Below are 21,596 nucleotides of genomic sequence, written 5' to 3' on the forward strand. Positions count from 1 at the left end.
TAGACGACAAGGTATGCTTTACCTTATATTTCTAACATTATCTTCAATTTCAAAACTCATCATTCAATTTCAAAACTCATCATTAATTTTATTTTTGTAGATTTTGCCTACTATATGGAATGCGTGTTGGAGTGATGAGAAGGGGCGAAAGAAGGCAATGGAGGAAGCCATGGAAGCTTTGGAGATCCTGCAGGAAGCACTGAAGTAGAAGAGGTTCTTTGGAGGAGAGAGCATAGGATTGGTAGATATTGTTGCCAATTTCATTGGATATTGAGTTGAAATATTGCAGGAAATTGCAGGGTTGAAATTGCTTACCCTTGAGAAATTTCCCAAGTTATATAAATGGAGCCAAGAGTTTGTGAATCACCCTGTCATCAAAGAGGGTCTGCCTCCCATAGATTAATTGTTTGCTGTCTTCAAAGCTTCTTCAAAGCTTCATAATAAATTCCCAATGTTTGTGAATCACTCTGTAACCACTCTCTGGACACACTTCTACTTCCCCATGCTCCACAAGGTGTGTCCAGAAAAAAAAAAGTAAAAACTACTCTACTGCCTCGGTTCAGGTCCCAACGGAGGCAGTAGAGGACAAGATACTAACTCGGTTCAATACCGAGGCATAAGAGGAAGACTTTTTACCTCGTCAGTATATGCCTCGATTGAGGAACCACTGCCTATGGCCAAAAATAACCGATGTCATTTTCTTTGACTGTACTAGTGAATCCTAAAAATCCCCAATCGAAATAGAGACCTTTGCGCCATGATACACCAGGAGAACGAAAAACCTCGTCGCCGTAGAGACATTGCCACTGAGACGCCCATTGGCCAAAAATGAGAATTTCCCAAAACCAAACCCTCAAAATGAGAATTTCCCAAAATCGGACTCGAAGTCCCTGTCTTCGACTTTGTCAAACAATTCTTCTCATTATTCTTTGTTTCTCTTTCTCACTCTAGGGTTTCTACTCCCTTGCCCCTTACATTCTGATTACTTCTCTCTTCATTTTTTTTTCTCTCCAGAATATTTTAAGGAACCCAAAAAGTAACCTCGTTCTTATTTCCCAATTACCTCCTTCAAGTTCTACGATACCTATAAAAAAAAGGTGCTTCCCCATATTAGGGATTTACTACAAGTTTGTTGATGAAGTTATGGTAGAGAAGGTTGGAGGGGAAGAGATGTAGAAGGCGCCATCGTGGAAGTATATTACTTATGGGAGCTTGGCGTTTTGGGGTGTGAAATTGGGACGGTAGAGCTTGGCTGTGACGGTGGGGATGACGAGAATGTCTTTAATCAAAACTCTGAAAATAAATAAATCCCTAATATGAAAATAAGTAAAACCCTTTGCCATGTCATAATCTCTTAAATTAAATAAAAATTCCACATAATAAAATATTTTGACATCAACGTACTAATTATGTAACACGTAAGCATCTATTAACACCATCTGTGAAGATTTAACGGACAAGGCCTAATTGGCTCAATTTTTCAAATATTTGGACCCAATTGACTCAATTTTTCAAATATATGGACCCAATTGAGATAGTTAAAAATACGATAACCCACTTGAGATTTCCCAACAAATACGAGGACGATTCAAGGGTTTAAACCTAATTTTTCAATCACTATAATTTCTCGGGGTTTTGGAAAAATTATTGCTATTTGTAGAGATTTTAAGGAAAATGCCGCTATTTGTAAAGGTTTTGTTTTGCATATGTTTCATAGAAACTGCATCTATTTGTATATGTTTCTTGGAAATTGTCACTATTTGCATTTGAAATTGCCACTATTTGCAGAGGTTTAATGAAATTGCCGCAAATTGCAGAGAATTTTCAAAACGGCCAAAACTAACTGAGGTTTGAAAACCGTTTCAACTTATGGGGTTTAGAAAACCGCCGATACTAATTGGGGTTCTAAAACCGTCGGGAATGCAAATAAGATTTTTTGTATTATTTAATCTATTTGATTATTTAAAAATGCTTTAATAAACAAAATACACATTAGTTTAAAATAAACTATAAAGAAGTTTTGATACAACTAATTGTTGAACATCAAATAATAACATTATTCAATCGTAAACATTACAAAGAAACACGTTTAATAACAATGATTAGTTTTGTTCTTCTCCATTACATTCTTCGTTTGGTATATTTTCTTGATCAAATACCGACAATATAAAATTATAGTTAGACAATAAGATATTTTAAAAAATAAAACAAATTTAGCAATTATTACTAGTGAAGGTTGAAATATGAAAAACCGTGAAGACAATTGATCTTTGATAATTTTGAAACATAAATGTCATCATTGTCTTCATTTCATTGACTTGTGATATCAATAAAAATACCTATAATAGAAAAAACTAATTTAAAGGTAAGAAAAATGGTAACCAACAAGTTGACATAAAAGTAAAATATTCATTAACTTGAGTTTGTAATTCAACATAAGAAGAAGAAGCTAAAAATGATCCACCATAACAACGAGCATTGACTCTAAAGACTTTAGATAGGCAAGGATCCAAACCTAAACTGCGAATGCTTCCACAATGCTCTTGGGTTCCTAAAGTAGAGCCAATGAATCTAAAGTGGATATTTTTTTTGATTGAGATGATGATATCGTGGATTTATATTCTTCAATTTTTTTCCTACATACAATATTTAATAAAAGGTTAGTCAAATTTCTACAATATTTTTAGTAGCTATAATAAAATAGAATAAGAGTAAAAAATAGAGAAAATAAGTGCACAAATCCCAAACAAATTATATGTACTACTGTAAACTCATTTATCATGGCTGACATAGAATAAGATACTTGGTAGGTCTTGTTGTAAAAGCTGACAAAAGTAGAATAAAGATCACAAACAAAATACTTCCTGAGGCGTGTAGGTCACTGCCCTTAAGGACTTATCCGCGGTGTATTGCGCAAGCCCCCCAGGATACAACAGGAACTTCTCAGAATTTCTGAGGATCTCAGAACTAGCAAGGAACTCTAAATAGAGTATAAGAATAACCCAGAATAATTTTAGAAGAGAAAAAGAGCTAGAGAATGAAACTCAGAAAAGAGGAGAATAAGAAAGAATGAAATTTTGTGTGTCTTGGAATGGAAGAGGAGCTCCCTATTTATAGAGTTCATGGATCAAGCCCATGATCCCAAAAGTCCAAAATATCTTTTAGAAAAATAATATTTTAATTAATTTAAACGTTGCAAAACGTTGGAGCCCTTTGCTTGCGGAAAACGTTGGCAGCACGTTGCATAACAAAAATAAATTAACGTTGGCAACTGCACGAAACTTGCACAACGTTATATTTATCTTTTGCAATAAATAATAACAATCCCCCACATATTGCAAAAGATAAGAAACAATGATTGAAAGAAAGAAAGAAAAAATATCCTGGGTTTTATAAGATGTAATGCATCAGAGCTGGTATAGCAAGCTATATGAACCAGTCCTAGAACGATAAACTTAACACACAGTATAGTTGGTATAGCAAGATATATGAACCAAAGACACTTGACGTGTGTTAGAGGTTTATCAATCACAATACACCCCCACAATCCTTGTTGTTATCGCTGTGTTGCCCTTAATAGGCCATGCACGTGCCTAATATTCATGAGTGCTCTAGAGATCATGCCAAGATCTCATGCAAGTGGCCCCACTCGACACTCATATAGGTGATTTCATCAAGTGTATGCTGCAAATCATACAACACCCATAAGGGATATGAAAATCATTAAAAACTTTGTTTAAGTTAAAATTCTTTCACCACATAGAATTTTAATGACAAAGTTTAGCCTCTCAATAATGCAGTCTTTAACACTTTCACACATACACCATAGGAAGAGACATAATTGATTAAAATCAATTTAGTGCTATCTGAACTAACAAGTGACTTGTTTTTACCCATATGAATCTCCAATCACAAAGGTTGGGTTACCATCACTTGTTTGTTTGCAAGTAGCTTAAGTCTCATTCCCCTCGATGTTTCTAATATCATTTGTCTTCCCAGGGGTTTTGTCAGAGGATTTGCTAGACTTCACATAATCAATGGAAATAGTTATACTTTTTAGCAACTACTTCACCAAATTGTGTCACAATTCTATATGTCTATTCTTTCCATTGTAATTGGGGTTGGTTTCATTCTTAGTAGAATGTTTGCTAAGAAGTTTTTCAACCACTCCGCCTCATTATCAGACATCTCAAGAGCAATAAACTCAGATTCCATTGTTGATCTCGCAATAATTGTTTGCTTGGTTGATCTCCATGTAATCGCACCACCCTCAAGTGTGAATACATAACCACTAGTGGATTTTGTCTCATCTGAACCAGAGATCCAGTTAGCATCATTGTACCCAAATTCACTATATTCAATGACATAATTCATTGAACCTCTTAAGTATCTCATAAGCTTATCAAGTGCATTCCAATGTTCTTGATTTGGACATTGAGTGTACCTACTTAGTCTACCTACTGCATAAGCAATATCGGGTCTAGAAAAGCTCATCAAGTGCAGTAAGCTCCCAATTATCTGGGCATACTGAGGCTGAGATAATGATTCTCCTCTATTTTTCATTAATTTGGAGTTAGCATCATAAGGGGTACTCACGGGTTTGAAATCATAATACCCAAACTTTTTAAGAAGTTTCTCAATGTATTGTTCTTGGGATAGTAATATACTATCTCCCTTCCTTATGATTCTAACACCTAAAATTACGTTGGCTTCACCCATGTCTTTCATTTCAAAGTTCGATCCTAGAAATAATTTAGTTCTAGTAACAATCTCATTGCATGTACCAAAAATTAACATGTCATCCACATACAAACATATAATGACACAATCACCATTTTCAAATTTAGAGTACACACATTTATCAGCATCATTAGGTGAAAAACCATCACATAACAATACATTATCTAGTTTTTCATGCCACTGTTTTGGTGCTTGTTTCAATCCATACAAAGATTTTAAAAGTTTACATACCTTTTTCTCTTGACCAGGTACAACACCCTTCAGGTTGAGTCATATAAATTTCCTCTTCTAAATCACCATTTAGAAAGGCAGTTTTAACATCCATCTGGTGTATCACTAGCCTATGGATTGCTGCTAAAGCTAACAACACTCGAATAGAGGAAATCCTAGTCACAGGGGCAAAAGTATCAAAATAATCTATGTTGGGTTTTTGAGTAAAACCTTTTGCTACTAATCTTGCCTTATACTTCTCTACAGATCCATCAGGATGATACTTTTTCTTAAAGATCCACTTACAACCAATGGGTTTTGCTCCTTTAGGCAAATCTACTAAGGTCCAAGTATTATTTTTCTGAATTGATTCAATTTCAGTCTTAATGGCTTTATCCCACTGTTTTGCATCAGGAGCACTAATGGCTTCTACAAAGTTACTTGGATCATTATCAACTAGATATGTATAGAAATCATTACCAAACGAAGTTTCCTTCCTCTGTCTTTTACTTCTTCTTAATTCCTCACACATGGCTTCACTATTATTATTATTATTTTCTATAGGTTGAGATGTCTCACTAACCTTTAAAGGAAAAACATGTTCAAAAAACTCAGCATTTTTCGTCTCTATTATAGAATTTCTTTCAAGTGTATCACTTTTAAGAACTAGAAACCTATAGGCAGCACTATGTTCAGCATAACCTAAGAACATACAATCAGAGGTTTTAGAGCCTATTTTCCTTTTCTTAGGATCGGGTAACATCACCTTAGCTAGGCACCCCCACACTCTTAAATATTTGAGGTTAGGTTGATAACCTCTCCACATCTCATACGGAGTTTTACCAGTTTTCTTATGAGGTATTCTATTTTGTAAAAAACACGCAGTAAGCAAGGCTTCTCCCCAAAGGTTATCAGGTGCACTAGAACTAATAAGCATAGCATTCATCATCTCCTTAAGAGTTCTATTCTTTCTCTCAGCTACTCCATTAGACTCAGGTGAATACGGTGGGGTTACTTCATGGATGATACCTTCTTTAACACAATAGTCATTAAATAACACATACTCACCACCTCTATCTGATCTAATCCTCTTAATTTTCTTATTCAATTGATTTTCTACTTCTGCTTTATAGGTAAGAAACACATCAAAGGCTTCATCTTTATGTTTGATTAAGTATACTTTGGTGTATCTAGAATAATCATCTATAAAGGTCACAAAATAATTTTTACCTCCTCTAGACATTGTTTGTTTCAAATCAGCTAAATCAGTATGAATTAACCCTAACAATTCAGTTTGGCGTTCTACAGAGAAACATGCTTTCTTTGTTATTTTAGATTCTACACATATATCACACTTACTACTCTGTTTATCATGCATATTAATTAATCCTAGTTGTTTTAATTTCATAACATAGGAAGAATTTAGATGTCCTAATCTAGCATGCCATATATCATATGAATCAATAATATAAGCAGAAGAAGATGATTCATTAATATTTTCGGAAATGTTAAGTACAAAGAGACCTTGATCACAATATCCCTTCCCCATAAAAACATTATTTTTTGTCATTACAATCTTGTCAGACTCGAATGACACTTTAACCCCCACTTTTCCCAGTAGTGCTACAGAGATTAAATTAACTCTGATTGATGGCACATGTAGCACATCACTCAAGGCCAGAGTCTTTCCAGATGTGAGTTTGAGAAGAACTTTCCCTTTTCCCAGAACAGGAGTGGTCCTGAAATCACCGAGGTAAACGTGTTCTTCTCCATCCCCTACACTAGTGTAAGAGGTAAAAGCACTTCTGTTTGCACAGATATGCCTAGTAGCACCAGAGTCTACTACCCACTTGCTCACATTGGTCATCAGATTTACTTGAGAAACGACCGCAGCAATAATGTCATCTCCTTCGACTATATTAGCCTTAGGAGGATTGTCGTTTCTTACTCTGCGTCTGCACTGCGGTGCATGATGGCCCGGCTTCCCACATACGAAGCAATTTCCTTTCTTCTTAAAGGTGGGGTTAGATGTGTTGGGGCGAAATTTTCGAAAATTATTTTTCTTATTGTGATCAGGTTTGTGTTCGTACCTTTTTGGAGCAGGTTTATCTTCTACCATGTTTGCTTTTGCAGACAATGCTTTGGCCCTTACAGCAGCACATTCTTTCCTGTTGGTATCTTCAATAATTATGTGAGTGATCAGCTCTGAAAGTGACATTTGCTTGTGCCTATGTTTTAGTTGTTGCTTGTAATCAGTCCATGAAGGCGACAGTTTCTCGATCAGAAGCTCTGAAACAAACTCATCTGGAAGAAGAACGTTCTCCGCTTTGATATCTTCGAGTAGCTTGTGGTACTCATTAATTTGTGACTTTATGTCCTTATCTTCAACCATTTCCCAGCGATAGTAATTCCCAATTATGAATCTTTGTCTGACTATATCTTCAGCAGTGTATTTGAGAATCAACGAATCCCAAATTTCTTTCGCTTCCTTATAGGAACAGTATACATCGAACAAATCGTTAGAGAGTGCACTAAGTAAAGTATGACGGCATACCTTGTTTGCATGAACCCAATCTTCAACTTGTTTTGAATTTGGAGGGAGACTGGATTCGGGTTTTGAAGATGAAAGAGCAAAAGCGACTTCGTACATGTCTAAGAGGGTTGACACGCGTTCTTGCCAGCGCCGGAAATTCTGACCAGAGAAGACTTCAATTTTTGATACATCCGAGAAAGGTTTCGCGAAGACCGTCTGAGTTCCGGAAACATTATTCTGATTCTCCGGGATTGAGTTGTTGTTGTTGTCAGCCATAAGTCCTTAAGATTGTTGTAAAAGCTGACAAAAGTAGAATAAAGATCACAAACAAAATACTTCCTGAGGCGTGTAGGTCACTGCCCTTAAGGACTTATCGGCAGTGTATTGCGCAAGCCCCCCAGGATACAACAGGAACTTCTCAGAATTTCTGAGGATCTCAGAGCTAGCAAGGAACTCTAAATAGAGTATAAGAATAACCCAGAATAATTTTAGAAGAGAAAAAGAGCTAGAGAATGAAACTCAGAAAAGAGGAGAATAAGAAAGAATGAAATTTTGTGTGTCTTGGAATGGAAGAGGAGCTCCCTATTTATAGAGTTCATGGATCAAGCCCATGATCCCAAAAGTCCAAAATATCTTTTAGAAAAATAATATTTTAATTAATTTAAACGTTGCAAAACGTTGGAACCCTTTGCTTGCGGAAAACGTTGACAGCACGTTGCATAACAAAAATAAATTAACGTTGGCAACTGCACGAAACTTGCGCAACGTTATATTTATCTTTTGCAATAAATAATAACAGGTCTAACACTTTCTTTTACATCTATGCAGTAAATTAGTAATTTAAAAAACAATTGAAATTACTAAGTTACATAGCTATATATTTTTCTTCGTTTATTGGTCCTAGTTTACAAAGTTACTCACTGAATAGTAAATACATAATAAATAGGATAAATAACAAGAAAAAGGGATAATGGGATAATCTACCTATTATTGAAAGAAAGGATTCACATCGTTCTTTCTCTCATTATCTCTTCAATTGGTTCAAGTCTATAATTAACAACCTAACAATGGGAGGAAGTTCAAGTTTCAGGGATGTGTATACCTTCGGTGCTTTCAATTCTCTCTTCATTCTCTCAAAACCCCTCTTATCTCTATTACGAGACAATCAAATATGTTATTGTCTTAAAATGCCAATATCAATTGTTATTTGTTATTTCAAAAAGCAGTTAACAATATTGAACGAAAAAGATATATCATATATTCGTATGAATATTTAACAAGATTAAAAGTTTGTGATAAGAACGAAAATTAAAATCGCACCATATTTTTTTTAGAAAAAAAAATACATAATTAACCTTAAAACCAATTATACACTTCGTTACTTTAAATTTATCTTTATTTTGACATGAAATTTACGATTTTGAAAAGCAAAATATAAATAATTTTCAATGTCATGTCACTGGACTCTTTTTTATGTTTTATGCTTTTGTTTTGTATAATTTTGTTTTGGTGCCAAAGCTAGGCAATGAAGCCTATGAAAAATAGATTATAATTATAACAGATAATGTCTCGTGTTTCCTCAGCAACGGACAAGATATGAAAGGTGTTAAAGCAAACCCATTTAATGGATGTGCTATTGATTGCCACATGTTCCATACTATTGCATAACTAAACAAAATTAATAATTAAAATTGAAAATAGCCCAAAATATTCGTAATTGTTTTAGTACATATATCGGATCTGGTTTATAAGTACTAAAATGAAAATAATGTTTTTTTAAAATATTCTTGATTTAGTCTCTTTTTGCTTTAAATAGTCAAGGTAATGTTCTTTTATGAAATTCACGGTGACGTCAATATTCTAGTAACATGTGACATTATCGTTCGGTTCACCCGTTACTTCTTCCCATTGATAAATTTTGAATAATGATATGTTATTTATTATTTATATAACAGATTATTATTGTAACTCGATCATTATTAATTTGATGGAAGAAATTATATTAATTTATTTTCTGTAAAAAAATAATTAAAACTGAAAATGTTTAAGATAGAAAGATGAAATTGGTATAATTATATTAATAATAATGAATAATAACTATTAATTTTTTAAAATCAATCATTCTAGCCGATTTGTCTAAAATTAAAAAGCAAAATTGACATATTAATGTTAATTATGATATGATACAATTATAATTAGTATTATTTGAAGTTAAGTAATATATGAACTTTGCTGAAAATTAGTTCATAACATTAAAATGAAAATAAAATTATAGACCTATAAATTAATATCACTCACCAATATTTTTAACCACTATCACTAAATTCACATTATTATTCCATAACTTCATATTTAATCACACTTAACTGACCGTTCTATGAGAATTAAACATATATCTTTATTGGCAAACTTATTGTTTAGATTGTTGCCTACTAAAATTACAGTCGATTAGGTTACTACTCACTACTTATAATCATTAAGTCATAACAATTTTATTATAATAGTAAAATATTCTAGATTAACTCATCCTTATCAAGATTCCAAACTAAAATTGAATGTCATTCAGAAAAAAAGTTTCAAACAATAACATCCAAAAAACAAATAATTAACCTTTATTGTCTAGTGAAAAACATAAAAGACACCAATAGAGAATGAAATCAAACTAGTACCCGACACGACCAACTCTAAAAGAAAATTTTTGTAACTCAATTTTTTGTGTTGTACTATTTACCCTGTTCATTCTTTAACGTGTATATGTTAGACATATATCATAAGTGACATGTTTGAAGTATGATGACTATAACTTCCATACAAATTATACAAAGTCAAATTATACAAAGTTAGTTAAAGTGATGTTAAAAGTGAATTTTAAGTCTAATTCAACTCCACAAAACCGGTTTGTAGAGTGAAATTTACACTCACTTATAAAAGGTGGTTCGGTAGCGACCTGATAGCGGGTAGAACAATATGTCCAACAAACAATAAATATTGTTAGGATAGACTCTAACCATTGCTCTGATACTATGTTAGAAGTGAACTTTAAGCTTAACTCAATCCATAAAACTAGCTTGTAGATGAAGTTTACATCCACTTATAAAATATAAATTGATTTTATCTCTAGTCGATGTGTGACTTCCAACAAATGAGTTAATAAGATTTTCATCCCGAAGTTTTGAAAATAAGTGATAAGTAAATAAAAGTTATTAGGGTTGGTTATTTAAGAGGGTTTTGAACAATGATGAACTTCATTACTTAAAATTTATCCTTTTCGTTTTACCTGAAATTTACGGTTTTGAAAAAAACATAAATCATTTTCAGTGTCAAGTCACATGAGTTTTTGAAGTTTTTTGCTTTTGTTTTGTATGTTTTTGTTTTGCTGACAGTGCTAGCATTAAGGACTCTCAACAAAGCCTATGAAAGATAGACTATAATAATGATAAATGATGGCCCCTGCTTTCTCAGTAACGGACACGATATGCAAGTGATTGCCACCATCTTCCATACTATTAACAGATAAAAAACAATATTAATAAATAGAATTAAAAAGAGATCAAAATTAATATAAACTAATGTTTGTTATTTTAGAATTAATTTTTTGGTCCATTATTTTAAAATAGTGACATTAAAAGAATTAATAACCTTTTTTCTTTTCATAATTACTTTTTCAAATTTATCTTACTCTTTTGAATAGTTCTAATTTAATCTTATCTTTTAGAGAAATTAATCAAATAAAATATATTTGATCAAATTCATAGGGTTGATATTATTAATCTTAAATAATATTTATTACTGATGTGACGTGTCTCTTCTATCATTAATGACATTATTAGACTTAAGTAATATTTATTACGAGCAGTAAGTCAACTCTAATCAACGTTATGTTATTCATTATTCGTATTTTACTATTCATTTGACATGTAATTTTTTTAACAATATTATCCTTAATTTGAAAAAAAGGAAACTATATTGATTATTTTTAAAAAAATAATTCAAATTAAACTTTTTAAAAATAATAGTAATAATGAGATAAAAACTATTAAACTTTTTAAATAAATAATTTGACAAATAAAAATTTTACGTAATGTTAGCTAAGAAATTGTAATTAGTATTTTTTTATCACTCTATCTAATTAGTTAGAAAGAAAAAAAATAACGTGAAAGTCAAAGTTATAATAACCATAATTACGTTAATATGATGTCGATTATAGTGTAATACCCTAATATTTAAACCATGTATTATATTATAAATTCATCAAAAGGCTTCTAGTAAACTTATATAATAAGATAAAATACAATCTTAACATACATAAATAAATATAAACACAAATATTTATACTAAGATAATGAAAATGAAAAAATAACTTTATTCTCTTTGATACATTTTTACCTAAACTTATACTTATATTTGTTCATATACATAATTCAATCATTATAATTTACAAAAAAAACATAGGATAAGTTATTGAAGTAAACTTGTAACTTTGAGAAAATATATTAAAAAGGAAACATTATGATTAGAAAACAAAAATAATTCAATTTTATCAAAATTCTAATATGCAAATTCATATATATGCTTCAAATATATTGAACAATGGAATACTAATTTATGTTTTTAAAAATACTCATATTAAGTATGTTTTAACATTTGATATAGTACATAAAACTTAACTTTGTAAGCAAACTTAAGAAAATAGATCAAGTTGAGTTTATTATAACTCAAGTCACACATACACATGTCATAGTACACAATAACTCATGTTTTCATCACCTAATATCTTAGCTTATGTGACTTAAATCATTAATGAAACAAAAAGGAATTTATCTTATAATAGAGATGTCAATACTTAATACAACAATGAAACAATTAATTACGTATATGTAACTACAAATTCATACAAGTATTATCATTCTCAATAACTATTTATGTGCAACATAACTTATTTAAACAAAAAATTACAAATCAATCAAATATAAAAACTAATATTCATCTTACATTTATAATAAATATTCAAATATAATTCATTAAAGCACAATATTAGAAGAAAAGAAGAAAAAAATTACTTGTTTTTTTTACCTTAGCCAAAGTTGGCTAACTTGAGTGAAAATTTTAAGCTTGAGTGAAAATTTAGTCTATTTAATGGTTAAGTTGTAGTGTTATTTTTTCTTAAATGAAAAATATTTCATTTGAGTGAAAATAAAAATAAGAGCTAAGTTTGAATTTCTGTTTCATTTCACTTGAACACACTGAAGATGACATGCCTTTAAAAACTAATTACAAGTGGATAAATCCAATGGTGTAAGAGTATTATTCGAAGTACAAATTGTTATCAATTTTTTTATGTTGGAATGATATGTATTAGATTAGATAGTGGCAATCTGAAGAATACTGTTATCGAGCACTTGTTGGTGTTCAAGATTAAAGTTTGCAATAACCAAGCCGAATATGAGGTCTTAGTTGTAGGTCTAACATTGGCTAAAGATGTGGGAACGCGACAAGTAGATTGTTGAAAGGACTCCTAGCTAGTGGTCAGTAAAATGAAAGAGACTTTCCAAATCTAAGATGCCCAACTCCTCTAGTATTTTCACAAATCCAAAAAGCTAATCAAAGGCTTCGAGACCATGGACATCAACCACATTCCACGAATGGAGAACGCACGAAAAAACATCCTCTCTAAGTTGGCAAGCAGCAAAGAGAAGGGATAATTGTCCACAGTAATAAGGGAGTGTTAATAAAGCCAACATAGGATTGCATGACCACATCCGTGGCTGGACAAAAAGATTGAAGGGAGGACGTCAAGGTCTTGATGAGGAAGCAAGATGAGGGTGAGACCATCAACTCAACGAATGCGAGGATGATCGCTCAATTTGTATTTGTGGGAGAATATTTGTATAGACGAGGGTTCTTCCACCCTTGTTAAAGTGCCTTTCAAAAGACGAATCTGAGTATGTACTTAACGAGTTGCATAACAGCGTGTATGGTTTCTACAATGGATGATAGACATTTAAAGCAAGCTAGTAGGCTACTATTACCGACAATGGAAAGGATTGCAAAGTCTTTGTCCAGAAATGCAAGAGCTGCCAAGAGCATGGTAACAACATCAAAGTGACAGAGCTACAAAACATCTCCTCTCCCTAACCGTTCGCGTAATGGGGAATGGACATCAAAGATTCATTCTCAATTGGTCAAGAACGAAAAAATTGCTATTGGTTGCCATTTGTTGCTTCACTAAGTGGGTGAAGGATGAACAATTGACAACCATTACATTCCAACAAGTGCAGAAGTTCGTATGGAAAATCATATGATGCTTTGGACTTCCTTGCATAGTCATATTGAATAATGACCATAAATTTATCGATAAGAAGCTTGTTGAGTTCTACAAGAACTTAGGCATCAAACACGTCACAAGCTTAATGGAGCACCCTTAGGCGAACGACCATGTAGAAACGATCAACAAAATCGTTATAGTTGAGCTAAAGCAACATTTAGTTGAGTCAAAAGGTGCTTAAGTGGAGAAGTTGGTTGAGGTCTTATGGGCTTACCGTTGCTCACTCCACGGTACCACTAGAGAAACAACTTTTAACTTCGCGTATGGTACCCATGTCATGTTGCCTATGGGTGAAGCTTCACTTAGTAGATAAGTCCAAGACATGGACCTTAACAACGAGCAGCTACGAGTGGATTTGGACACTTTGTAGGAATGAAGGGAAGTGATAGTCATGTAATTAGAGGCTTACGAAAGGGTGATTACACACCATTTCTAAATTTTACGATAATTAATAAAAGGAAAATTTTTCAAGAAAATGCGTGCAAGTGTAACTCGAATGAAGCATAAGAGGTTGGTGAAAGACAAGTTCATTCGTGAACCCCTACCAACCTCACGCCGAGCTAGTGAAGAACAAGTTCATCCGTGAACCCCTGCTACTCGATCGAAATAACAAACGAAAGAGGTTGGTGAAGGATGGGTTCATCTATGAACCCCTGTTGCTCGGTCGAAATAACAAATGAAAGAGATTGATGAAGGACGAGTTGATCTATGAAACCCTGTCAACCTCGCACTGAGCTCGCGAAGAACGAGTTCATCCGTGAACCCTTGCCACCTGGTCCAAAGAACAAACGAAAAAGGTTAATGAACTGTGAACCCCTTCCAAACCCTTGTCGCTCGGTATAAAAAGTTCCCCTAAGCGAACTTCAATCAATCAAGTCACAAGATGACTAAAATCATCAACTATAACAAACTGCTCAAGTGGTCGCACATGTTTAAAATTTATTTTTATCTTAGTGTTAGGACGTAACCAATTGGCTTTATTAAGGATCGCGAGGCCTCCAAACAATTAATAACATTAGTCATAATCGGAAAAAAATGACTAAGGTAATAAATGAAAAAATGACACTTCATTATATGAGTGTCATATCCTTTACAAACATCATGTGGCGACGACCAAACAAATCATGTAAAAGTCCTACAAAAAGATTATTTGTCCGCTGACCACTATAAAATGAACCCCCCATGAGAACCTATTCTTGATCCCCCCCTAACCGTCGAACTGATCGCTAACAACCTACTCTTCTTCAGCCGCCTAGTATTCTGCAACAACCTCTACATTCGATTCAACCTCGACATATTTATTTGAAGAAATATCTTGGATGTTTACTAGCTTACCATGGTAGACATCCTTCATGACCTCAAATTTTCTCTCATCTAAAGGGGTGTTGAAGAAGAAGGTTGCTTGGGCAAGGACCTTGTGGAAACTGGCTTGATGCTTATTGAACACCTTGTTGTTGGCCTCTTCAAGCAAAGCAGTCAAGGCGTCCTTTTCTTTGGCCAAATCACCCTTTTGTTGGATAAGTTCAATGTTTTAGATGGATAACTCTTTCATGACCGTATTCAATTTTTGACAATCTAAGTTTAGATCGTCATTCCGTCACACGCGTTTCTTGTAGTTGAAGGGCAATTTCCTCTTGTTTATTCTAGCAACCTGCGTGAGCGATGGTCGCCTCCTTCAGTTGCACCCTAAGATTAATAATGAGCTTGTGCGCCTTGATTATATCCTCCCGCATGGCAGCCAACTTCTTACCCTGCTCAACGCTTCCTTCCACGACGATTGAAGGGTTAAGAGAGTCACCCGACTGTTAAACTTGAATGTAGTGTCTAACAACTCTTGCTGAGATAACTTGCTCACTAATTTTTTGTCCTCTACAGCCAAGCATAAAGATACTTTAGTATTAAGTTGGAACTCAATACTAAAGTTGCCTTTAGTTCAGGGCCTTGAGAGGCCGCCATCTTTACGATTTCTTTTATGGAAGTAGGTAGACATTTCCTTCTCACGTTGGGCCCTTTTCTTTACCTTTTTCTGTTTGTGAGCGAAGGGGGACGATAGTCAGATGCGTCGGTTGGGAAACAAGGGCAGCTCAAGCAGGAGGAGGTCACACGAACGGTCTTTAGAGAAGTTACGTTTGATGCAGGCTCATTGAGCCCCCTCTACAGCAACGGTCGCGTGGCCTAGGGTAACAACGCCATCAATTGGGCAACTCGATGTTTCATACCCTTTGGACTGTGGGAGGCCATAGTATATGAAAGATAACAAAAAAGTTAGCCAACTTAACATCAGTCAACCAGTAAGTGAAGGCAAAGAATAAATCTTACCAAAAACCTCATTATAGAGGTTTTTAGACCCACGACAATTGACAAGACTTCGAGAATTGAGGTGACGAGATAACTAATCGATCAGGTTCACTACTTCCACTTTACTCGTCGTTATTGTCGACTTGTTCCATGAAGCTATTTTTATAGGGCTCTCAATCAAATATAAAGGAAACTTAGGCCGACCAGCCTCTGTTATTCCAACCTTGAAGTATTTGGTCTTGAATCCCTTAAAAGAGGTTGAATACAAGGTAAATAACCACCTCTCCTTCTCGAATATAAGGTATACCCAACACTTTTTAAAGTTTGGACGTGTGCAAAAATAATGCAGAAAAATAGGGGGAGTGGGAATGAGGCCGAGAAAGAACCTCAAACGCTTTCATAAAGGCCCAACCGTTTGGGTACAGCTGAGTTAGTGCTAGGTTAAGCTCATTGTCTCCGGTTATCTCCAATGTGATATCAGCCTCATCGTCAGCAATATCTGCAACCTTATTTGTATCTACATTATCCACTAAAGCTATATCTCGCTTGGTTAATCTCAAAATCGAAGAATGAGATCGATAATGACACCAAGGACGAAGATGTGTCGTCTGCATACCTTTGTCGCCCCTTCCGATGGACTCCTCAAACGAAGACAGATCAACAATGGACATTATTACTTGAAAATGTGAAGAATGTTTGGTTGGCAGAAGAAAATTAAAGACGAAAGTGAAAATGAAAAGTGAGGACCACCTATATTTATAGCCATAAAGGATTCCAGTTAGTTGCCCTCAGCCACGGATCAAGCTAGATCCAGTGGCTCATAACATTTGACTCTTTGAATTTCGATTAGCGTGAGATTCAAAGTGTCACACACGCTTCCCTCAATACTCATATTTTCAAACAATTCAAAAGATTGTCAACTACTTTACGGAACGATATAGAGGCTCCTGAAATAGACAATTAAGGATGGTAACCACCCATTAACAGCACGAATGGCGAGCGTCACTCATCCTATTACAAATCTCTTCGTTAGTCATTTTAGGCTCGGACTTAGGAGCTTGTGTACCATATGAGACACACGATTAAACCACCCTTGACAATCGAGGAGTCATAGTGATAATCAATGGTCATGACAATTAATTCTAATATTGAACAACTTAAAAGTAAAGTATGATAATTACCAACAATTTGGCCGTAATTAAATCGCTTCTAATCACAAGCCTACTCTAAAATCTATAAATATAGGTTGATGGTAATGAGGCATGGGATCTACATTTATTGCGTCATTAATATCTAAATTGTCAAACATTGAACTAACTTTAAAATCGAAATACCTTCTACAGGTATTTTTCAAAATGAATAACTACGAGAGAACTTGAAGTTAAAGACATTATACCCTTGGACGATCTAATATACATTTGATCATTAACCTCCACCCTATATCCCAAAACACCTTTTAACAATAAATTTTTAAATTATAATTATATATTACTTTAATTATTTTTGTTAATTGTATTAAATCTAAAATAACCATACAAATATTTAGTTTCCTATATTTTTTTAAAACATATGCCGTGTTAGTTTTGATTTATATAACTAAAGGATTAAATAATGCTATACTTAGTATAACATTTTGTAAATAGTATACATATATATATATATATATATATATATATATATATATATATATATATATATATATATATATATATATATAATCTATTATTTTGGTCAGTAACAAATTTCTATAAGAGAATCTACAAAATCATCTTTAATGAAATTTAGTCTCTTAAACATATTTCGAATATAGAAAAAACCCAAATCAAACGTTTTGTAATAGATCAAAGTCCAACACCAAATTAAAATAATAATAATAATAATAATGTTTAGATATAATTATTCAACAAAAAACCTATTGGTGTTAAATAATAAATGATAATTAATTATATAATTTGATCTCCTCTCTTCATTATTTACTTTTAATAGAAGTTTGAAATTTTATCATATATAAAGGCACAATTCATTGGTAAAACATTAGAAAAAAGTTCAATGTACGTCCATATGCTTTATTTTGATGAGTCAGCGTTTGGAAACTCAAAGGCAAGTCAAAATTAACTGTGACAGTTCATGTGGTCTTCAATGTTTTCATCTGCCATAGATATGATTTTTTCTTCATTGAATAGATAATAATATAACGTAATTAATGTTAAATAAAATTAGTAAAGATTATTTACTATGTATTAAAAGTTGCCATTAAAATACATTTTTAAGATGATGTACTTAATAAAGCAGTCCTTTTCCAGTTTCATTAAAACATTGATTATCAAAAGCCAAATAACATACACAGCATATACGTTAAAAAGGATTGGACCACACAAATCTATGTTCTTTTAGTAGTTGAAAGTCAGATCGCACTGTCCCAGGTAATTTTTCAAATTGACGGTTCACAAGAGATCTGTCTTTTCTTTCTGGTCAAAACTTGTATATATAACTTTTCTGAATTTTTCTTCATCTTTTTTCATGTTATAGTGCCCTTTTTGGTCTTTATAATATACACATAAAAAATGCACATTAAGGATTTTTTATTGTTTAAATATGTTTTTATCTTTAAACTATCACACAATTTTAGTTTTGGTTTCTATATGAAACTTTGATCTATTTGCATCTTTTTTTTTAAGTCTTAGGTTTAATTCTCTATAACCAACGAAGTTACTTTTTTTCTGATGTTTCATGTTATTTTTTTCTTTTTTGAAACTGTCATTTTTTCTTTTGCTCATTTTACATGGAAGGTCTCTACATATTAGATATTTTTAAATTTATGATAGAAGATTTTGCTATTAAACCCTTGGCAGAACACTACAGTATTATGAGGGAGATGGAGGTGGAGGCAAATGCTGGGTGGTGGGTTATGCTTATGGTGAGATAGACTCAAGTATATATGTTTATGTGAGTCACCCATCCATGTTTACAAATGTTGTTGGATCTAAATATTTGAATTCCCAAATTCATTTTATGCATGGATTGAGACTCAACAAATCCATATATTTATTATTTTCCTTGCTCCACAGTTAAGTTGTTAATGTACCTAACACAATGATTTATAAATTAAATGCAATCATTGTAATATGGTAAATATATGACACATAATATGACTTATATGACCTATAATTGAATTACAAAATGTTTAAAATTGAAGTTCTCCCAACAATCTCTAATTCATTAGGTAAAGAAATGAATAGAGGAACAATTATAGGAGTCTTACTTCTTCATGGTGGTGGATGGAACTAATCTTAAAGTCCCCAAAAACCACCAATACCACACACGTCCTGGCGGTCTTCCTATGGTCGTCGTCAAAATATGATCTCAATCATGAAAAAAAAAATGAGCATCGTGTGGTTTGCTTAACCAAGGAATCCTATATAACATATGATCAATATAATTAAGCATAAATCTAAATTCTTCACTTATAAACATTTGGGAAATGACAATGACAATATATATGTTTGAAGTCCCTCCATTTAATGGTAGATAAGATCTTCTTCCTAACCACCCCAATATTAGGAACGTCAAATAATGAAACCTTATCAATTCAATATACATGTAAGGAAATAATGAAATTAACTAATATGGTGTTCTCAAATACCTATCCTTTCACATGATGTTCTTTTTGTCTCTTTAACCTCATCCCATGTTGTAATGACAATAGAAACATTACATCAAGCTATGAGTTCCAAATAATCACTAACCTTAGCAATTTTATGCCTTACTAGAGTGAAGATCTATGTCAATCTGCATCAATTGATACACCTATATTGTTCTTTATCCATTTATACTTGAATATTGTCAAATAACTAATTTTCATATGTTTTGTATAACTCCAAATAACTTAAAGATGTTTTATAAGGAGATCTTTGACTTTAGAATTAACAAAGTGCATCATATGGTACTTAATTGTTTTGGATTTTATTTTTGCCATCTTTTATCTTGAAATAGAAACAAAACGTGTTAAAGTCATATCCACTAAATGTAATAACATCATTATCAGGGCATTAACTTGTCTCAATAGTGTTTTTGACACGTTAAGTTAACCGTAAACATTTTTCTTAAATTTTTTTACCTGTTTTCACACTATAAAATATTGAGAATATTTTTTATTTTAATGATAAACTTTGTATAACAATATAGAAGAATGGAACGGTAAACATGATGGTGAAAAGTGAAAGAACATAAAATCCTTCTTTTTTGTGGAAGTGAGAGAAATGAATGTCTGAGATGATAAAGAGATTCATGTCCATAGACCAAAAGTCAGAGGACAAAAACAATTGCATGAAAAAAAGGTTTCCTTAAAAAAAATCCCTAAACTTAGTGTTGATTCCAATACAAAAATGTACATTGAATATAAAAGAAAAGTAAAACATATATGTCATGAACTTAGAGAATGAGCAAAATTAAAATAACTATATTAAATTTTAATGATTATAAACTGATATTGTGGGATGACGTTTTAAGTGATATGACTGAGGGTTAGAAGTTAAAAAAGTATTGCTTGTGTTACAAAATGAAATTGATTTTTAATCTATAAAGATTAATATCTGAGATAACTAGTTTAAAGAAATGGAAGTTTTGCTTATAAAGTGTGAACTGAAGAAACCATTGAGGTCATATTATAATGTTCTTGCATGATTCGAATAATGATATTGAGACAGAATAGAACTTAAGAAACACCAACTTTGGAGGAACTTAAACTTTTAGACTTACCACAAAACTTTTGTATGATAAGTTTCTACAAAAAATGAACACAAAGCACACGTCATAATTCATATAGAAAAAAAACATGAAGTATCTTCTTTGAAGGAACAAGGTGTGTCTTCTTCTAAATCTTCACACAACCATGTGTCAAAATCTAACAAAAATCAAGTAGCATTATTAAATGTTATGAATGGTTGATAACATAATATTTCTAATTGTTCAAACAATAAATGATTAAAGAAGATGGTGATAGGATAAGGTTTTGTGGATGTTACAAAAAATTCCAAGTTGATCATCTATATTAATAGTGAAAAATTAATAAGGGATGTATAAATGAAATGTGATGTTTTCTTCCTCTTCACAGTTCATAAATATCAAGGAAATATTTGGTTAATCTTTTGTTTTACATGTAGTAAGTCATGCTAATACTTTTTCGCAAAAGCTCTTAGGAGGAAGATTCTCAAAAAGTGAGGTCCTAACCCTTGGTTTGTTAAATCATTCCTTTCGCATAATTAATCAAATTGGAGTGTTTTTAAATATATTTTACTATAACTTCTAAAAGATTTTTTATGATCACTTAGTGTATATTCAATAACTGTACACATACAACTAAAACATAACATATTGTCATCAATACTAATAAATTCATTTTTTTATCTTCAAGATTCAAAGCTTCTTGTATGAAAACAAAATTGCTTTTTGAGAATGGAGAAACAAAGTGAAAGTGAGAATTAGAAAATA

This window comes from Vigna umbellata, chromosome 4 (genome assembly GCF_029865625.1).
Source record: "Vigna umbellata cultivar VRB3 chromosome 4, Vumbellata_1.0, whole genome shotgun sequence".
NCBI lineage: Eukaryota > Viridiplantae > Streptophyta > Magnoliopsida > Fabales > Fabaceae > Vigna > Vigna umbellata.